This window comes from Sorex araneus, chromosome 5 (assembly GCF_027595985.1).
Source record: "Sorex araneus isolate mSorAra2 chromosome 5, mSorAra2.pri, whole genome shotgun sequence".
Taxonomy (NCBI): Eukaryota; Metazoa; Chordata; class Mammalia; order Eulipotyphla; family Soricidae; genus Sorex; species Sorex araneus.
The window spans coordinates 22917124-22923123 of record NC_073306.1 but is presented as its reverse complement, the minus strand read 5'-3'; the positions used below and the strand labels follow the sequence as shown (position 1 = coordinate 22923123).

At 45.6% G+C, this 6000-nt stretch overlaps 1 non-coding gene across 1 annotated transcript; it reads left to right on the top strand.

The window, feature by feature from the left end:
- The first annotated feature begins 2899 nt into the window (after positions 1-2899).
- Positions 2900-3009, top strand: LOC129405307 (U6 spliceosomal RNA). The gene has a single exon (XR_008630476.1). It is a non-coding gene; the product is annotated as a U6 spliceosomal RNA (small nuclear RNA).
- The last annotated feature ends 2991 nt before the right edge of the window (positions 3010-6000 follow it).

The following is a 6000-nucleotide window of genomic DNA, read 5'->3' as shown; positions in this document are numbered from 1 at the left end:
TAGTGTGTGTGCAAGCACAGCAACAAGTGTCTGGACACTACAGCCAAAGTGTGTGTGACCTCCGGTTTATGCAGCAACAAAAAGCGAAGGGATGGGGAATAAGTAAAAGTAAAAATGTAGAAGTTACACTTATGTATTTACATTAAAAGCAAGGAAAATACAGGAAGGAAGAGTCACACAACATCAAAGAGTGTGGTAAAGTCTTACTGGAAAGCTCTGCCTTAGCCTGGGGGAGTCACCCACAGGCTTGTTTTACCCTCCTGCGCTTACAAGGAAACCAGCTCATTTCCTCTTTCTACAAACCTTCTGTTTAGGTTGTTCCTTTTTTTTTTTTTTTTTTTGCTTCTAGAGTCACATCACCAATAACCCGGGCGATGCACAGGGGTTATTCCTGGTTCATGCACTCAGGAATTACTCCTGGCGGTGCTCAGGGGACTATATGGGATGCTGGGAATCGAACACGGGTCGGCCGCGTGCAAGGCAAATGCTCTCCCCGCTGTGCTATTACTCCAGCCTCATTCCTTTTTTAATTAAGACAGGAGGATCACTGTATCACTGTCACTGTCATCCCGTTGTTCATTGATTTACTCAAGTGGGCTCCAGTAAAATCTCAATTTGTCCATGTTGCATGCTAGTGTAGCCCAATGGCATCTGCTCGCTCCAGGAACATGAAGAGCCTGAGATTTTAGCAGCCTCTCCTTACTCATCCTTCCCAATGCTGCCGCACTGGGGGCTTTTTCAGGGTCAGGGTAGCTTTCCAGGCTCTGCCGTACGGGTGGGATACTCTCGGTAGCTTGCCGGGCTCTCCAAGAGGAAAAACTGTGTCGCTCTCTTCTGGGAGCTTTGTTTTATAGTCTCTGGATCTTGGCCATTGATGAGATTACATGGCACCAGAGGCAGTTTGTGGGTATGACTGTCAAGCTACTGGAAAATGGGGGATCTGGGTGGAGGAGGCCCAGTCCCGATCTGAGCAGGCTTAGAGATAACAGCCCTGGGTCCCACATACCTGGTTTCCTCTGTTGGTTCCTTCATGCGTGAGGCTCGTCCGAGCATGTGGAGAGTGGCCTTGAGCATGGCTGTGGCTGGGTTCCGGAGGTCTTTGGCTGCCAGGGCTCTGCTCGGGGTGGGGAGGGACACTCAACCCATCCCCCTCTAAGGGGGCCCCAGTCAGCCTAAAGTCAACCTGACAGTGCTCAGAGACTATTCCTGGCTCTGGAGGATAAGGTATTTAATTGATATTTTACAATGTAACGATTATCCATTTAAGTTTTTTTTTTTAATCCATTAAGTTATTTAATCCACTTTGAATCCACATTTCTCTTCTCTGGAGACTCAGTTTTGATTTTACAGTCTGCTTTCCCGAGCTCTCCCACCTGAAGTTGGCGCCACCATGTATAGAAGAATCTCAAGCACATTCTGATTTCTTGGGGTTCCTGTGGCCCCCATAAAATATTAGTCACCCTCTGTCCACCCAGGAGGCAGGGGTTCCTAGAGAAAAGTAAGACTAGACTAGTTCCTAGAGAAAAGCAGTTCCCTCAGGACATTTAACAGAAGAGTAAACCAAGCCGGAGAAAGAGGACAGTTCTGTCCAAGGTCATTCAGCAGCTCAGAGATCTAAGTGGCCTTCAAAGCTATGAAATCCCGCCTTCCCTAGGCAAGAGCCAGGGATTAAATCAAACTTTGATTTTAGACACAACGCTCTGAGTCTCATCCTGAGATAGTTCATAGGGGCCTCAGCAACAATCCAGAGATGGGTAAAACCCTCTGGTTTTCCAATGAGACCATCCTATTTGCCATCCTGTTTGCTAGAAGACACTAGGAAGGCAGAGGAGAAAGGGAGAAGAGAGGGGGAGGGGAGGAAAATGGGAGGGAAAGGGGGAGGGGAGTGAAAAGGGGAAAAGGAAGGGGAGGGGAGGAGGAGGAGAGGGAAGGGAGAAGGGGAAGAGGTAGGGGAAGAGCAGGGGGAGGGGAGGAGGAGGGGAAGGGGAAGGGGGAAGGGAAGGGGGGAAGGGGAGGGGTGGGGGAGGGGAAGGGGGAGGGGAAGAGAGACTTTCCTGGCATCTCCTGGGAATGTGCTGGGAATGCAAAAGCTTCACGCAGCAGGAGGGATCCAGATAACTGCTTTAACATGTGCTTAAACTGATTCTGATAGATACTAAAGTTTATGATGCTTTATAGTAGATAGTCAGTTCTTTATGTGTAAAACCTGTTCACCGGGTCGTCCTTATCCTCAAGAGAAATTCCAGGCCTCTCAGTGGCTGTGAGGGTACATTGATCTCTGCTCTCCAACCTCAGCTCTTCTACAGTGGATTTGAGACTTTTTCTATCTCTGAATATTGTGTGTTTCATCTGTTAGATGGGATCCTAACCTCTACATACTGGCCCCAGAGGATGTTATAAGGATTAAACGCTGAGGCAGGCTGATAACTTGCCTCTTAAGAAACTGGTGTGACTCTGTGAGGGATTATTAAGTATCAGCCTTGCTGCTTTCAGCCCTGAAAGTTGTGTTGCATGCTGCCAGGCCCTCCCAGGTGGCCTACCCACCAGGGTGGGTTTCTCTTAATGGATAGATGATGATGCTTTAGGCAACTTTTGAGCTGAATCTTTGAGTAGTTTTTAACTGCTCAGGCAGTTCAAAAGATGCTTCAGGCAACTTTTGAACTGGATTTTCAGTAGAGAGTGCTGAAATGAAGCTCAGCATTCAACACTCGGGTGTAACCAGCTAACATTTCGTCCTACTCATTGTTTTTGCTGCCCTGCAATTCCTTATTAAATTATTAAGGAGGAGCTTTTTATATTTAACTGGGAGTCTTTTTCATTATCCAAGAGAACTCAGAGAAGACAGTGAATGAACGTATAAGACAAAGATCCAGGACACTGAATATAAGAAAATAACAGGGTACTCATATATTAGCAACACATATACTAAAATTGGAACAACACATAAAAACTTAGCAGGGCATCTGCTGAATGCCTGATGAGCAAATTTGTGAAGTGTTCCATATATTTGAAATCAATCCATCAGTCACAGGCAAGGACTGGGGCTGGGACTCAGCAGCTCTTGCACATGCAAAGCCATGGGTGTGATTCTCTGAAGCACAAGGATCTGAGCACTGAGCCGGGAATAGGCCCCAGCACTGCACATGTGACCTTGACTCCCAGCACCACCCCCAACCTCAAATAACAAAAAATTCCACCTTGGAAATAAATGAACACTTAAATCCTCTACGTTTGCTTTTTCGCATTTAACTTTGTTGAACTGCTGACAATTCAATTCAGAAGGAATCTGAGGAATCATTAGATATATTTTTATCTATTTATTTAATCTTAGATATTTTGGGGTATTTTTTTTTTTGGCCACACCCGGTGATCCTCAGGGATTACTCCTGGCTTTGTGCTCGGGGCCACTCCTGGAGGGTTTCACAGAAGGATAAGTGGTACTGGGGATCGAACCCAGGTTGGCTACATGCGAGTATCTGTTGTACTATCATTCTGGCCCAGAAGATTCATTTTTATAGCGGATACATCCAGCGGCGCTGGTGGAAGGGAGGGGGCCAGGAGGAGACTGGGAGGGGCTGCTTTCAGTTCTTCTCCACCAAGCAGCGTGGGTCTGAAGGTTCAGTTTCAGTCCAGCCAGTGATGTTCAGGACCGAGAGTGCTGCTGTGGGAGTGGGCGGGGCCACAGCAGGCACATGAGAAGGTGCTCCAAGTGGATTTGGCCAGTTCTATTCCAGCCCAGGGACTTCCCCCTGGAGACTGAGCTGTGTCAGAGAGCTGCCTCCCTAGATCCCCTCTTTACCGAAGTCACCTGCAACAGCTGGTTCCCAGTAAAAAAAGATAGGAATGACTCTGAATTCTCACTCCTACCCCTCAGAAGAGAAATGCACATTTCAATTTTAACGACACACTATTTTTCACTCATCAGTTTGACAAAGAGCTAGAAAAGTGGTAAGACATACAAGGTAGTGAGGGTGGGCAGTGTTTTCATAAGTATTGTTGGTGGGGATTTAAATTGGAAAAACTTCAAAGCATGACAGTTTGGAGGCAGTATCTGCCAAAAAAATTGGGGGAGGGGATGTTGATGTGCAGCCAACACCCACTGGTACTTCCGGCTCTGTGCTCTGGGTCCCTCCTGGGGATACAAGGTCAAAAGCCACCATCGCTCCTATGCTCCTATACTTAGTCTCTTTCAGTCCCGCTGGAATTTTTAATGCATATTTCTTTGCCCACCAACTCCACTTAAATCCTAATCTATGTATATGCTCAGCATATGTATAGCTTTCTTTGTAACAACAGTTATTTCTGTCAGCCTCATGAGGCAGCTGTCAGGCTGTTCCTGAGGTTCACTAGGTCTGCAGGGCCCCACTGCCTGCACTGTTTGACTCAGGCTGGAGTGAGGAATTGCTTTTCTCAGGAAAAAGAAAAGTCAGTCCTAGCCTCTGCTGGGCTTTTCCAGGAACATTGCCTTTCCTTGTACAAAAGAATTTCAGGAGGATGAAATGGTGAAGTAAAATAACTGTAATTAGAAAAAAATTTCATTTAGAAGAATATGAGCCGAGGGGAAGAAAGAGAGATGCGTGTTTAAGAGAGAACACAGGCTTCTCCAGAAAGGGGTGGGGGGGAAAGAGTTAAGAGTAGACATCACCTGGGCCAATATTCAGGGTGGAGAAGGCATGCTGTAAAGGAAAAAAGTGTAATTCTCAGGCAGAGAAGGGGTCACATTCCCCCAACAGGGAAAAACGCATGGCTTTTCCTGTGATTCGTTAATTGGTACAGTTTTCCCAAACTGCTCCCCAAGGTCTGTTGGCAGGGTTTGGTCCAGAGGGAGAGCCTGAAACTGTTGAGGATCTCCTTTGATGTTCTCTGCATGGCCTTTGTTCCTCAGTGGAGTCTCTCCTCCTGGGGTCTGGAATTCTACATCTTAAAGATTTCCCCTGGTCTCCTCAGATGAGTCTGTATTTCAAAGGCCTTCATGCTTTTGGGCTGGTTTAGGTTCCAGTTGTTTTTTTCCCCCCAATGCATATCACCAGGATCCTCCTACCTCTCTTACTGCAACAAAAACAATTCAGCTTTTGCAGTTTTCCCCTTTGGGTTTTTGTTCTTATTAATTTAAACTCTGCATATAAACATGAAAATTATCCATTTCACTATCATACTAAGCAGGCCATTAACTCTTCTGGTGACTTTGCCTTATAGTATTAGTATTTAGGTTTTATTTTACACTTTATTATTATTATTATTGCTTTTTTGGGTCACACCCAGCAATGCACAGGAGTTACTCCTGGCTCTGCACTCAGGAATTACCCCTGGCGGTGCTCAGGGGACCATATGGGATGCTGGGAATCAAACCTGGGTCGGCTACATGCAAGGCAAACACCCTACTCGCTGTGCTATTGCTCCAGCCCCTATTTTACACTTTAAAAGCCCTTCGTGAGATTATATACTGCTCTCATGTGTTCTTCAGCTACATTTTTTTTCTTTGAAACATTTAGTTCTTGGATATATTTGACTGTTTTGGTGAATAGTGTGCCAAGTATAAATGCAAGTTAAAAATTGTTTGGGTCACACCCAGCAATGCCGTGTGTGTATAGGGTGTGTGTGCCTGTTTGTGTGGGTGGATGGGTGAGGATTTACTTTAGCTCTGTGCTCATCTGTGCCATGGATTGAACACTGGGCTTCCTGTATGCACTCAAACCTATAAGCTACAGTTCCTATATACAAAAAAAATTTTTTTAGTTAGCTATCCAGGTATTATTATTTTATTTGTTTTGTTTTTGGTTCACACCTAGTGATGCTCAGTGGTTAACCCTGGTTCTGCATTCAGGAATTACTCCTGCTTGGGCTCTGGGGACTAGATGGGATGTGGAGGGTCAAACCCAGGTCATTCTCATGCAAGGCAAACAAATGCCCTGCCCTCTATACTCAGGCCCTATTCAGTTATTTTAAAACCAAATGCAATTTTATCTCTTTTTTTTTTGGTTTTGTTTTTTGGCTTTTTTG